This window comes from Serinus canaria, chromosome 3 (assembly GCF_022539315.1).
Source record: "Serinus canaria isolate serCan28SL12 chromosome 3, serCan2020, whole genome shotgun sequence".
Lineage (NCBI taxonomy): Eukaryota > Metazoa > Chordata > Aves > Passeriformes > Fringillidae > Serinus > Serinus canaria.
In genome coordinates this window covers 33,905,554-33,921,376 of record NC_066316.1, presented here as the reverse complement: position 1 = coordinate 33,921,376, position 15,823 = coordinate 33,905,554, and the positions used below count along the sequence as shown (strand labels likewise).

General features: G+C 39.5%; 1 long non-coding RNA gene across 2 annotated transcripts in view; it reads right to left on the bottom strand.

The window, feature by feature from the left end:
* The window catches only part of LOC108962305 (uncharacterized), a 63,380-nt gene that overhangs the window by 47,082 nt on the left and 475 nt on the right, over positions 1–15,823 (bottom strand). For both annotated transcript variants that reach the window (XR_007777098.1, XR_007777097.1), the window contains one exon: positions 1,265–1,358. This is a non-coding gene — a long non-coding RNA (uncharacterized LOC108962305). The remainder of the gene's footprint in view (positions 1–1,264; positions 1,359–15,823) is intronic.

Sequence of the window (15,823 nt, the reverse complement as noted above, 5' to 3'; positions counted from 1 at the left end):
CCACCCTGATGAAAAAACTCTCACTGATTAACTGAATGCACATATGGAAGGATTCTTACAACTATTTTTAATGTGAATAAAACTGCACAGGAACTGATGATACGTCAGAGAGACCTGCTGAATGTCCAGGGACATAGGGAACTTTCAAGAAGAATGAAATACAATATCATGAGCTGTTTTTAGAGCAAGGTATGACACAGACTAGGTAGAAGGTCACGCAGAGTGTATCTAACATCAAAGAACAAAAACAGCCTCAACATTTTTATTACTTAGATTCTTATGATTTGGGGAGAAAATATCTTATTATTTTTGGATGCCTGAGTTCTGCAATTACATGAAATAAATTGCACAGTAAACCAGCTCCTGATAAAATTTTAATTGGTATCATCTGTTTTTCTGACTGGTTTTACAGATCTCAAAGTAGCTTGGTTGGGTAGGGAGCTGGTGTGCTATAAAAGTAGTTATTATTTTAAATTAAACATTTTAGTCAAACAAACTGACTAAATTCCTTCGGATGTATGATCTTGGCAAAAGATGATTCTCCTTTTTTGATGTTTATCTTTGTTACTCTATAATAGTGTTTCTGGAAAAGATTGGCTAGGGAACACCTTTTTGACTGAAAATTCAGAATGAAAGAGTTAATGAAGCAAAGCCTTGTAATAAGCATAAATGCAACCATGATTAAAAGGTAATTATATCTATTTACCTTGCTCACATATATGGAAATGATACCAGCCCTATCTACGTATAAATCTATCCCATACATCCATAAGCAAAGGACATTGCCCAATCCAAAATGTAGAGGGTTTTTTGGTTTTTTTTCAGCCCTAGCTCACCAAGCACCAGACAAACACATCCTCAGTCATGAGAAAGCCATGGGGCAGCATGTGCATTTTGCACAGAAGGCTGCATTCCATTCATGCACTGAAATTAAAGCTAAATAGAAAACGGAGTTCCTCCAGGCAAGAACCATAACTTCTAATTACCAAAGGTAAAAGATAAACTGAAAAAAAACAAACATTCTTTCAGATACTGCTAAAATTATGATGTGAGTCTTAGAAATATTTATCTTTCCATCCATGAGTGAACATTCTTCTGGTAACTTGGAGTTTTTCTTGGATTCTTGTTGCTGTTTCACAATCATCTAAGGCTTTATTTGTAGTCTTAGTGGTGCTTATATAATTACATAAATCTAAAAAAAAAAATAGAATGGCCGATTATTCTAAATTCCAGTTAAAATAAGTCAATGAAAAAGGAACTATACCTCAGTGTTTCAGCTACATTTCACAGGGTCATATATTCATGTGCTCAGCAGGCCACAGAATGAAAGATCTTGTCACGGGAGATCACCAGGATTTCTGTGAGATCACAAATATAATTAAATGTCTTATGTGGATTCACATTAAGCCAAAAAGGACAACAGTGTCTAAATCTCTGGTAGTTCTGAAAAAATCTTAGAGCTGGGTCAAGTGAGAAATGAGACTATCTCCAGTGAGAGCTTGTCTTTGAGAAAGCACTCAAGAAACCGAGTCTAATTAACTGGAAGTACAGTACCAAAGTTGATTAACTGTGCAATTGAGGATAGGACCAGGTGAACTCTGCCACAGATGCTTTATCTCTGTGGGGCACCAACATACATAGCTTTGGGGTTTCCCAGACCTACTGCCTCCCCACAAAGCCCAGTAATTAAAGTTAATTCTTCCTGTAAGGGTCAAACTGATTGCACAGGTCCAAGGTGGCTGTCTAATGTATGTGGGGTATATCTGGTACTTGCCAAACTAGCAGGCAGTGGGTGAGTGAGGCATAGATCCATACTGTGTGTCCACACACAGCACAGGAGTCTTTGATCTCTGTACAGAAGTCAGGTAAAAGTGTCAGCTCACATATCAGTTCAGGGCATATGCAAAACACTATCTGACCTTTCACCATGGATCTCTGGGAAGGCTGAAAATCCCAGACAAATATAGAAAGTGATAAAATTTGCCCAGGCAAGATTTACAGGCAGAAAGAAAGAGGGCACATGTTTGGAAACAGAAAGCAAACAACAAAAAAAGGGAACGTGCTAAGAGTGGCAGTTTTGCTGGATCATTCACAACTGTTAATGCATGCTATTGCTGTTGGAAATTAATAAAGTTTTCAGAAGTCCTCCTGCAGAAGCATGTCCTGCTAATGGCTACTTGTCACAAATGAGTATTTTAAGGTCATGTAAGGAATCTTTTTAAGGAATCATGTAATCAAAATCTGTGTTGTATATCAATAGACAGAGCTGGATCAAAGTCAATTCAGATTCATTGCATATTTTTACATTATGACAGTAACCTTCTTCTGTTGATTAGGTCAGAAAGATCTTAAAGGCATTAAACTGTAGTAAAGGCATACAACTGTAATTTCTCTTCTTTCAGATTAAAGAAAACCCTTGGAGGAGTGGCATAAAACATGCTGAGAAGTTCTCTCAGTAGCTGTTCATAATGAAAACCAAACTCTTACAATATATGTAATAAAAAGTACAAATCATAGTAAAAATGGTGTTTAAAAGTAGAAATTATTTTCAATCTTTTGGAGTAGTGATGGTACCAGTAGGGTAAACTGAATTTTGTAGGCAGAATCCTTTACAGAGCACAAAAGATCTGACTCCACTTTTTCAGATTACAAACTGAGTAACAATAGCTCACATCTTTTGCACTTGCTTTCTGCTGTGCTCCACAACAAACTCTTGTTGGTGGGAAGTCCTTGATCTTTTGGCTGGTTTCCAGTCCCAGGATGTTCACTTTCCCTTTTAGTACAGGCTTGAGGAAAAATGGCAAAAAAAAAAAAGTGTAGGAAAACATCCAAAGAATCTCTTGGTACTGGGTTCTGCTCACTAGTGTGTTATTGTGTTTGGACTGCTAAAAAAAGAAACCAAGGCACAAAGTCAAAGCAGATCAGAAATCACTGTATTTCCATGCCGTAATATGCACTATATGCTGCCATGGGTAGTTTAGCTTCCATGCCCTTCTCCTTTGGAGAAAACATCCTCCATCTAGTGAGAATTTGCTGCATGTTGAGTGCCTTCCTACCACTTTTGAATATCTGAGCCAAGAAATGTGCACCTGCAGATCCCAATACACAGCTGGAGCAACATTCCACCAGGCTCCTGCAATGACTCGTCAGCTCTGATCCTGTTCACCGCTCCAATTAATGAAAAAAATAATAGCTGCAAAGTCCAGTTTTAAGCCTTTTATCCAGAACCACTTGGCAAGTAACTAATTGCTAAACAATTAGTTACTTCCTCTGATATACATGGAGATTCAGATGTTTTACAGAGAACACTTTAAAAGTATATTAATCTTCACTTAAAGATGACTTTCATGTCAGTGCCTTAGCTTAGTGTGCTACATTAAGGGCTTGCTTTTAAAGTACAATGTTATCTGCTCAGTGCAGACTCTTTCATTTCCTTTTTTATTCATTATTTTGTGCAATTGTCCAAATAGAAGGTAGATTAATATAAGGAAGAAAAAAATATATATATGTAAAATAAAACAGGAATTAAGTGATCACCATCAGTCTGAGATTTTGGTCTGCACCTTCTTCAAACTAAAGTGAGGTAGGGCAGACACAAACACTGTTTCTTATAAATATCTACAATCCTGATATTATCACTGATGTTTTTACATTTCAGCTCCCCTGAAGCCTGTGGAGTTTGCTTCTAATTTGCACTATGGTTAATGAAAGCAGAATCAGCCCTTTAAAAGATCATAATTATATCAGAATTTGGCCTGTCCCCATAATTACTCCTTTTCACCTTTATTAACTAATAGTAACAAAGAAGAGCTCTGGGTAGAGGCTTAAAGCATGAGATTATTAATTTGAAGGACAATGAAAAGGTAAATTATCTCAGCTTTTCCTTCTATTAATTAAACAATACAAAATGCTGCATTATTTGATTATGCCATTTTCTTTATGAGACCTGTTTTGGTGAAATGCATACTGATAGTCACATTTGATTGCTGACAAAAAGCATTTTAGTGAAAAATTCAGTTACTGTTGGAGTCTTGTCCCAGGAAATCATAGGAAATTCTCTTTTCACTCTTCAAAAATTGGAAAAACAAACCGAGAAAACATAAGATATAGATGACCTGATAAAAGTTGCACAATTATTGTGTAACTGCAGAGACATTTAAGAAGAAACACATAAATCTCTGCAGTCAGATGCAGATTTAATCCAGTCCCCGCTTCCCCTCCAAGGTGCCCGCAGCAGAGCCCTGGTGGGGCTGATGCCAAACCTACCCCCAATCACTGCAGCAGATCCCTCACTTCACTCCTGGCTGACCCTTACCACATGGCCAGAGGGATGCCAGCATGTGAGGGGGATTCCTGTTCTGCTCCAAACCCCCCAGGGTTGCACACCCTCACTGCAAGGAGTCCTTGTGCAGCAATCAGGCAGTGCCCTGTTCCTACCCTCTCACTGTCCCCAGTCTACCCCCAGTTACAGGCACCAGCTGCAGAGAGAGAGGAAGGCTGGTGCTAGAGGGTCATTTCTGCTGGAAGCTCAAGAAACACCATAAGGAAGCTGGAAAGAGCTTGGATGTCTTGAGAAAGATGCAAACAAGGGCAAGGTGTGCCTTGTGTTTTGAACCTACAGAGGGGTGACTCTCACTGTCAAATCAAACAGTTGTCATAGAACCAGCCTCAGGCCTGTCTGAACTGGTGCATCCAGAAACACTTCCAGTTCCTTGGGTCAGGGCAGCCCAGGCACTTCCCAGCGGTGTACGGGAGGAAACTCTGGCACATGCAGTCTCCTCCCTGCCCTTGTTTCTGCTGGAAGCAACATGGAAACTGAGCAGAGAGCTGCCATGTGCTCAGGGCAAGATGAAAGCACTGTGGGGAGAATCAGGATCCTCACTGGATACCAAAGCAGGCATCTGCTCTCAACCTGGACACAGCCTAGATGTGCCAGATCATTTACCATTGGTATTGTGTTCACAGGGAAGGGGAAAGATCCTTGAAATCTGTGGGGTGGGGTTGGTTTGTAGCAGCTTAGAGCCCAGGGTGACCTAATGGTGCTGCAATTTCAAGTACTCACATTCCTCAATTCAAACACACCATGAGCTAATCGATGATCCATTTGTCTCCCCATTGGATAGCAAATAATAAGGGTTTAGATGCCAAACAGGAATGTGGCCCAACAGGGGAAATTTAAAGCTTCTATTTATTTGGGACTTCCCATATTAATATCAGCAGTGATAGGAGGACCAACTGAGCAGGAAGGATATTATGGGCTGTTGCCTGCTTTTTGCAACCAATTCCTTTCAAATCCGTGCAGGATGTAGCCTTGTCATCCTGTTTGAAAACATTCTTCGCATGTTGGAGTTTTCAATGCTAAGAGAAAAGGTGGCCAAAGGGTTTCTTATGGCCACAGGGATCAGGATCACATATATTTTTGAGGATGAGCGTCACAGAGTAACACTTTATGTCATCCTGCTGGCTCACTGCACCTGTGCAGGCATTGTGTTTTTTAGGAAGTGTTTCAGTTTACAACATCCTGTTCTATGCTGCTGAAGCCACAGCTATTTACAGCACATGGAAATACTGCAAGGGCTGGAATGTAGAAGTTCAGTGTTTCTTGATTCTTCCCTAGTGTAGATTGTCATGTCCGCATCCACAGAAATTACTCTTTAGCTGGAAGGTGATTCAGTTCAGATCAGCATTTATCTCTCTGGTCAATAATTTCTTTTCAGATAATTCCTGTTGAGGAGCATAAAACTCTTATACCTTGAAGAAAAGGAATTCCCACAACAGCAAGGCATGTCATTGGTACTATGTTTTGGTAAGAGAATTTGATGCCCAGTCAGGACTTTCTCTTTAGAGCCCATTTTGCCAAATCTCAGCAGCGAAGTATCAGCACATTACACAGGAGTTAATAATGAACTATAAAGCCACTGCTTGCATGCTGCATAATTTTAGCAGCTTGGCTTTAATGGCGTTTTCCTTCCTACATTTTTATTTCTAGGTCACTTTGAAGAGACTGCATATTTCAAAATTTCTTTCCCTGTTAATACTGTTAATTTGTTGATACCTTGGGGGTTTATTTATTGTAAATAACAGTATAATTTAAAACTAGTTATAAAAAGCTCACTACTCAATGTGCTCCAAACTTGTAAATCTTATTAGATATATTGCCAGGCAGAGGGCTACATGAAATCAATTTTCCTTTGAGCTCAAGTGGGACATTAGATTGCCTCTCCCAGGCAAAATCTCTGGGACTGTTCCACAGAAGGGAGTGCTAGACATGGTGACTGACTTTACAGACAAAAACTTTAATTTCAAAGTTTGCATTTTAAATATCCAACAGTTTTTCAGATAAAAATGACCCTTTATTTCTTGTTGGTCAGTGTGTGTGGAGGGATGGGCTCTGTGAGGCCTGAGAGCACCCCCAAACACTCTGAAGGCCTTGTAGGGGGCAGACCCATGCTCTGACAGGCTGCACATCATAACACAGGTCTTCAACAGAATTACGTTAGAAGGATTTGTCAGCACTTGTTCTGTTTCATGGCTTGGAAGTTCTGCGGTTCCACTCAGAGAGGGCATTATTAATCAGCACACAATTTCTGCAGGATGTCATGAATCACAGGTTGCAGGACATCCTCCTCAAAGGCTCCATAAATTCTGACTCATTTTTAAAACAAACACAAGACAATAGCAAGCAAGACCAAACAAAGGTAAATATGAAAGCACTGAAATGCAGGAATAGGATCCCACCATGTCTCCTCCCAGCTGATACCTTCCTCCCTTCTCCCAGCCTGAAGAGCTCCAGGCTCTGGGAGCTCTTCCCAAGTGCTGAGAGCTCCACATCCCTTGAGGAAGGATTGTCTCTGCATCTCCATGTGCACATCCAATCAAACTGGAGCCTGAGTAAATCTTCAGGACTGCAGGAACTGGTTGGCTGTGAACTAATGCTGAGTAAGACCACTTCCTTTCTTGATGGAATTCACTAAGGAATTTATTGTAATCAGCGCTGGCATTTTTCTTCAATGATGCATATTTTAAGCTGGACGTGTCATGAGAGAGTCATCACACGACATTTTTCCATGGTTCCAAGGTCTCGTTTTCCAAAACTGTATAAAATATTTGACTGAGATTTGCACATCAGTTTGTAGTCCAAATAAAAATGGAATAGACGGAGTAGAAAAGTCATCTCTTCAAGGACAGAAATACAAGACAACCATGCATGGCTGGAAATCCAAAGGAGAGCACTAATACCCTAGCTTTAAGTTGATGTAGCTCAACCATTTAACTGAAAATTAATGAAATATTTGAAAGGTAATATTTGTAAGGAACTCAATTTGAAATATTTGTAAGGAACTCAAAACTGATGGGAAATAAAGACACTCCCACTTCTTAAAAATCAGATCAAACTTGAAAAGAATTAGATACTGGAAGCAATTTCTTTTTTTTTTTTTTTCCTGATTTGTAGCCTTAAACAGAGACACAGAAGTCAAATACAATGATTCATGTAACAAATTTTATAAGTATTCACAGAGACTGAATAAACAAATGGTTGCAGAGCAGTATGCTTTTCTGTTCTCTATGGAGTGCTAGCTCAGATCTGGGAAGGTTCATTATACTTCATATTGGCTGCATTTACAGGAGGGCTTGTAACAAACTTCTGCACTTTTAAAAAATTCATCAGATGTTATCAATTCAAACCTATAATCTGGTTTGGGTTAATGCATACCTCTGTGTAGCAATCTAAGAGCTTCATTTTGGAGGTTTCAGAGCACTGGCCACTGCAAGTAATGAAAATTTTGTAACAAAAATACTCTGTGTGTTTCTAGTAAACTGGCAGATGTTACTATTTGTCCCACTCCATAAATTCTGATGTACAGAATTAAGTTTAATACACCTAGAGTAAATGACTTATAGGGAAAAAAAAAAGTCAACATTTAACACACCAGGTCCCAAATAAAAACCTCTAAGTGTTGTGGTTACTTAAGAAAAAAAACCTATGTCATTCAGCAGAAAGACTTGATTAAGGTTTGGTACACAACTTCTTCAATAAAATATGTATTCCAGTCATATCAGTTTTCTTAAGAGGTTACTCTTAAGAACCCAATAATTTAGCTAAAACAGAATGGGATTTAAATTATTAGCTAAGCAACAAAATTCCATTGAAACATAAGTACCTGATTCTGGACTAAGCTAGTGCAGACAAAATTCCTACCTGAATTAAGTGGGTGTTTTCTTATTACACTAATAATGCACCATTGGCATGTAGTTAATGGCCAGCTTGTAGGCTGTTTACACATTTTAAAAGATTAGTCCCTTTGCTTCCCAAATTATATTCTAGGATGGCAACATATTTATGTACATGTGGAATGGCAAGGAAAGGAGAGAAAGAGTTAGTGATAGTTAAATTCTTCAGATGAAAGGATTTTTGTCTGAGGATCAAAACCCAACACTGTTTATCACCAGCAAATGATTTTTTCCAGCACTGTCATATTTTTATCTGATTCCATTTGATCAGTGTTTTAATCACATATGGTACACTGTTCATTTAGCCAGATGTCAGGCCATCTAATTACAAAACAGAAGCACTGCAAAAAGTATTACCATAATTGATGTGAAGATTATGAAAATTAAACCACACATACTAGTTATATTTGTTATTACGTATTTGACAGAAGTTTTTCTGCAAAATGCACTAGGTATCTTATGAAGTGGAGGTGCCTTTAGAAAAGAGATTTCAGATTTTATCATGCTAACCATTTTAAAGCTTTCTTTTTGTATTTTGATTCTACTAACACTTTTCAATCTAAAATAAATAATAAATCTTTACTGTGTGTAAGAAAGAGGTGTGTCCTGGGTTAGCTATTTCCATCTTTCTCAAATTGCAAACTCCTAAAAATTTTCCTGTGCAGATCCATACCTACTGTCAACAAGCACTCTTTTCCTAATTGTTATCATAAGACCCTCAGAACTGAGCACCAGGGGCCTACAGATAACAGGTTCAAAGCAAGTGCTTCAAAAGCAAGGTAGCAACTCACTTCTCTTAACCACTTTGGGGACACTGGAGAACAGGAAAAAAAGTCAGATCTTTCTGGGGGTCTTGGTGGTTTCAGGCTTGGTTTGTGGATTGTATAAATTGTGAATTAGAGAATATTTGTGGGACTATGGAATAGGTAATTTTATTTTGCATTTAAAATGCAGATTTTGATATAGCTAATCCCATTTGTGAGAAAAAATAACTAGAGGCAGACTTGGTTCCAATCTACAAGGCAGGGGACAGGAGCTGCGCAGCTATGGTAACATCAGGACATGCAGAAGTGCACACTGTAGTAAATACATAGAAAATTCAACCTTCTGAAGTGCATTTCTTTAAGTGATAACTGCATATAATTTCACACCAGAATCATGTCACTGATATTAATAATTATTCTCAATTTACTGTAAAATCAACTGAGAATCAGTTTCATAGTCCTCAAACAATGTGCAAAAGGCAACAGAAGAAAACATGAATCATTCCCTTGTTTCCAGCAGGAACAGAATCTCAAAAATATATTAATGGCAAACAAAATGGGTAATTGGGATTTTCAGTCAGTTCTAAGCACATGAACAGCAGAGCTCTGCCCAAGTGAATCTACTCTGGTACTGTATTCAGTTATGGGCAGACCGCGATGTCTGAGGTTTTATTTACTGGTTTTAACTGCGTGTTCAATTGCACCATTCTGTGGTGTGCTGTGGGAAAACTGGTCTGGCCTTTGTGAATACCTGCACAGATGAGACTTTGTCCCATAAACACAGTAAACTACTTTCAGCTTGGCATGCTGCAGTTTTCTCTCTGCAACCTCTGTTCCAATCAGTGGTAAGGCAGGAATCCAACTTGGAGCACTGATCTATTCCAGCTGTTGGCATTAATGCAACCTTCATTTTGGAACCAAGAGGTAAATGCAAGACATGAGACATGTTTGAAGGCATTTTCTCAGTGACTTGTTAGCCAGCAGCATGCCTGGCTAACAGCATGCAGACATAGGGGCAGCTGATGCAGATTTTCATAGCTGTGAAATCCCATACTGCTGATCAGTGATGCTGTGGTAAGGCAGAGAGCAGAAAGCAATGAAACAACCCTGTGCTGCAGACTAGAAAGGGTGTCAAAGAATCCGATTTACAAGAAGAGGAAGGTTCCATGAAGATGTTGGAAGAGCTTTCCTCTTTATTTATCTAGTTAAGATTAAACTCCCTACCTCTCTCTGCAACCTCTTCCTTCCAGCGCTATAAACCAGAGTAGAGCTCTACTTCTAATCCACATGAAAATAAAGAATATAACCCAATTTGGGTTGTCCTGCTGGATTTGCAAAGTGTTTGTAAAAGAGTTTCATGGAAGTGAAACTTGGGGAGCAATTGTTTAGCTTAGTAGGAAGGGTATGAGGAATATGGGATGTGCACGTGATATCTGGATTTGAGACTGAAATCTACCCTGTTACCTTTGCTTTATCCTCTGTGAACTCTCATTTTCAGTAAGCGAAGGTCGTGTAAAATGACTCTTTCCCAGCCCACATCCACACCCAGCCGACTTCAGCATTTCCTAATTAGGTTATATTCATTCTTTATAATGTGCTTGTAATAGATGTGGTACTGTAGTGTAATCTCAACTGATATTATTCACTTCCCAGGAATGCACAGCCGAAGCTGCTCTGCAGGCTCTGACTGAAAACAATGGGTGTGCAGCTGACAAATAGAAGTAGCTATTTTACATGCCCTGGTCTATTTGGATGCCATTATTTAAGTGATGTCTGCTGAACAGGTATTCACATTAGAAAAACAAGCACCATTACAATTTTCTGATGTGGCAGCTATTTTTGAAACTCATTAAAGCTCGCTAGAGCTTTTCCCATGCAATGAAAAACTGGAATTGCCTGTTGTAATATTGCCTGGCAGTTATGAATGGCTTCAGCTCACATTTTATAATGAAGAAGTGAGCTCATGCTATATAATTGTGGGCTATCCCCAAGAATATTTTTATTCAGCGTTATTGTCAGACTAAATTAAAACCGCCAAAGAGCCCAATTTCTCAAGATGCCAGGTGCTCTCAACTCCCACAGCAGTTAATGGAAGACTATTCAGCAGTTTCAGAATTAGTCCCTAAATGCTGATAGTGATGCTCAAATTTTCATATTAAGCAAGATGATTTGCAGAGCTGTTCTTCTACTCTTCTTTTTCTTTGCGAGTATTCCTTGCTAAAAGTATTATTTATTCTATTTATTCTATCCACTTATTACATTTATGTAAGCTACTGCCATATCCTTTCAAATGACTTGTGGTTTACTTTTTCCCTTGTAAGTCTAAAACAAGCATTAATGTCTTTTATTGAAAATTACTTAGTGATGTATTTGAAGCTGCTGTTGATCACAGGCAGTGGCACACATCTGGCACTAGATACTTGTTTGCATGTCCTCCCGCCAAACACAGCGGAATTTTTGTCCTCATCTCCCTGAGGTGTTTGCAAGGAAAAGTGCTCTGAGCTTAGAGGACCAAGAGAGCTGATGAAAAGAGAAAGGAAAAGCTCTTTGAGGCAATCAGTGAACTACCACCTTCTTTCACTGGCTGAATCATTCCATGCACTCCTCCAGGCATTACTGGGCAGCCTGGGAAGACTGGGGAGGGGGGGAAGATGGGTATCTGCACCCACCCATCCTTCCACTTGGCATTTTACAGTGCAATAGGAAAATGCAGACTAGGAAAGCCAAATCTTGTGCAGGGTTTGAATATCAAAAACAGTTGAAAGTCAAACATCCATCACTAATGTGTACAAGGTTAGGCAAAGCCCTTGCTCAAACTGTGGGTCAATTAGTCCTTCTTTTCTCCCTTGGGTCCAAAGTGTTATCACCACAGAGGACAATGAGTTAAAGCCAAGTACGGTCCTCTGGAAATCAGAGGTCATGGAACAAGAGTTGAAAAAAAGGGTTCCAAATATTATAAGTCTTTCAACACTGTTTTCTAGGTATTCTGTTAAATATCCCACTGGGAGGCTTCTTTTCGTCAAACTAAACCACATTTCTTTGGACTCTCTTCTCTGAGTGATTTCAAATATATAAAGAATTTAGATGAAAAACAGATCTGTATTTTTTCATTGTTTGAAACATGGTAGTAAATGCTCACTTCTCAGAAGAGTGATAGTGATTTTATTTATAGAAATTCCCAAAGTGACAGTTACAGAAATAATCTGTGGCAAACAAGTTGCAGAAGACTTTTTCCCTCAGTCAGATCATATTGTTGCTTTCCAATGCTGTGTAATAATCTCCATGAAAAGAAGGTTTATTATGTAGCACTGATCATTACTTTCACTTGGTAAGAGCAAACAATGAGCATAAAGTTGGGGAAAATAACAGCCTCCTAATAGGATTGTTATAAAGATCAGCTCACTGTTCTCTGGGGTCATTGAGAGAAGAAATTAGACTGATTTGCAGCCAAGAAAGATGTAAGTTTGTATCTGTTGGGAAAACAGAAAAAATAGAGATAGTGAAAAAATGAGACTATGGGTCTACCTCAGGAGGTTGTGGATTTTCTATCAGTGGATGAATTCAGGAATAGAGGATAAACGAAGATGTGTAGGAATATCCTGGGTATGTGGTTGACCAATTTGCCCACAGTGCCACAGGGATCTGGGAGAGACTGTGAAAAGTGAGATTTGTATACACTCTGCAGCAGCCCATTTTAGAACTCTAAAGGGGCTGCATCTGCCCTGAAAAAGAGCATGGCAATAAGTACTTGATCCTCCATCAGGGGACAATGTGGAATAGATGACACCAAAGGGACCAAAGTCCCTTCAGTTCTGACCCTACTTTAGTAGTTCTATAGTAGCCTATAGTATAGTCACTCTCTAAAGTAATTTACCAGAAATGTAGTATGCTTGGATATGTGTGCTTTGGTAATCCACATGAGTTACTCAAACAGAGCCAAATATTAGACCATTCCTAGATAGTATTGCTAAATGCTATTTAGCAATAGTGTTTCAGAATGCATTCTTCAGGAACCCTGGAAAATGGAGTTTTTGAAAAAGGTTTTAGTCCCATTTTCTTGTTTGTGTTGGTAGTATGAAGTTTTTTACATTAAATAATTTAACTTATTAGCTTCCAGAGCTTATGTTAATCATGTGTACTTTAGAGATCATAAAACCTTTTAAACAGACAATTTCAAAGCAGAACAGACTGCTTAACAATCCTCACTAAACTCATGGTCTAGCTCTAGCTGAAAGAAGAGCAAAAGCACCACACACTTAAGCTGGTTTATATAAATAAGCCCAATATTATGATGAATAGAAATTCTCCTGATTCAGCAAAACACTTAAACAGATACTTACTTTAAATTCCAGTTTTAATTCCTAGTAAAAGAGGTTTGAAATTAAAAGGAGAGAAGGCATAAATCTGTGGTCAAAAGAGGCTTAACAACAGAGGATACCATCACTCCTTTCCGGTGCTCAATTAAAAATCTGCATGTTTTTAATAATTCTGATACTTTAGCTGTTAAGAAGTTAAGGAAATTCATAATTGAAGTTCTCCTAGGAACCTTGGTTCTGCCTCTGGCTCCTACATGTGTGTGCTTCAGTGCTTCCCATAACATGCTTAGCTGGGAAAGGAATTGGTGTTTTTTCTGCAGAGAAACTAGAACTTCACTCTAAACCACTACAAGCTATTGATGTGTACACATATCACTTTCCTATTAATATGTCCTTTGCTCCTACCTAAGAGAACAAACCAGTATTATTATGGCCTATGGTGGCACCCTTGGGTGCAGTGCAGAGAGCTGCAGCCTGGCTTTGATGTCCTTGGGATGGCTAATGTGGAACTTGAAAAGCTAAGAGCAGTGATACAAGACACCAGAAATGGCATGGCTGTGTCCTCAAATTGGCTTTTAGGGCTGGAGTAAAGAAGTGAAAATGTGCATGAATCTCAGATGGGATAAAGACAAGAAGAATGAAAAGCTGGAACAGGTGCTACAGATCACAGGTGCAAGAGGTCACAACATGAAAGGGCATAAGAGAGAAACTTGAGTAAAATCAACTGTGGCACAGTACAGCGGCCCACAGGTTTGAAACCCAGCTTTGGGAAGAACCAAGGAAATATTCAGAAGAGGCAGGGATGTGTAACATGACTGGAACAAGCTTTTGACTGAGCTACTGTCAAGTGTTGCCAGCCTGTTATTATAGCAAATGAATCCATGTGTGTGTTTCTTTTGTCCTCAGAAACAGTTGTGTGGATTTTCTTCAGCTTCAGCACATGGTGCCACACACATGCATGCCCACACAGATGTCCCTTCTGAACTAAAAGGAAGTAAGAGCAATGTCATCCCTTCAGTGTCCCATTTAAAAAGTTTTAAACCACTTAAATTAGGTTCCTAAACAAGAACTTAGTCTCAAGCGTAGAGTTGGTAGATGAAAGGTAGCATGAAGTGCATTCACATAGGGTAAATAATTGAATAATTGCTAAGTTGGAAATGTATCCAAAGAAGCCAGGAATTATTACAGAATTCTTTTTTCTTTTGCTTACACAAACTTTATAATAGCTGTTTTCTCTGACTGTCCTTTTGTATAAACTGGGAGCAGCCTCTGGGCTGCTCTCAAATTTACTTTGGCTTCTGCAATAGCATTTAAGAATTACTGGAACTGTGCAGACTCTGGCCATGCCTCGAGTACTATTGGAGGCCAGGGCACAGAGCCATCCCAATCCCCTGGGCAGCAGCCTCCAACCACCTGCTGTGTCACTGCCTGCTCCCACCTGGGAGGCCAAACACTGGGAGGGACTGTTTGCACAAAGCCCTTGCTCCCATGGAGCAAGCAACTTCATCCTTGGCTGTTCAATGACATATGGAGGGCTTGTGGGGCTTTTTTATCATTGTGATATGTAAATCAAATGGTTAAAAAGATTTTCAGAGAATTGAAAATATTTCAGCAATGAGAAACTGTGAAAAATGTGAAAGGACACTACTTTCTCCGTAAGTTTCATTTCAGATAGCAGGATTGGGCCATGCATGGCGTGATGCTTCCTGCCCAGAGATATCACCCTCTATGCATAAGGCACAGCGGTCTGAGAGCATGCTGAATATTACAGTCTCTCAACACCTTGAAAGGAACATGTTCTCTGAATCTGGGTACTTTATTTACAAAAAAAGAAAATACAATTACCCTGCGGTAAAGTGCTTTAGGGTCAGAGTGCCCCAATGCAAAGAGAGCAAAGGGGAAAATTCTCTCACCCAGATGTGGGTATGTAAACATAATTTAAACTAAGTATACACGTTTACATACAATGCATCCACTGTTTACACTGATTTTAAAACGCCATATGTAATGAAAATTATGCAAATATTTAGAAAAACATCTTAGCCTGGGTAAGGTATATACCACACTTAATATTTCAGTAAGGGCACATGCAGTGCTTGTATGGCAGTGCCAAAAGTAACATTTTGAAAAATTACCCTTCGGTAAAACTGTCAGGCACAGAGTGTTGAGTGCAGGTACCCGCCAACAGAAACCTTTGGGAGGATGTCACTGCGAGAGGTGGACCAATGCCGGGGTCTCTATCTGGATTAACCAGAGAACTTGTAAAAAACTTAACATCAGCACAGTATTTATTTGGCTTCCTAGTCAGTAATCTGCTGGACTGCCAACAGCTATTTTGAGACCTTTCCCGTCTGGGCAAGGCAGTTTCACTTGTGTAAAACAGACGAGCAGGTGCCCTTAAATCTGTCATTAAAAGGCTCTTGGCAGACGCTGAATGGTCCGCGCCCCGCGCAGCATCTCCGCGCCGCTGCCCCGCTCCGGCCCCGCCGCTGGGCGGGAGGAGACGCCCCT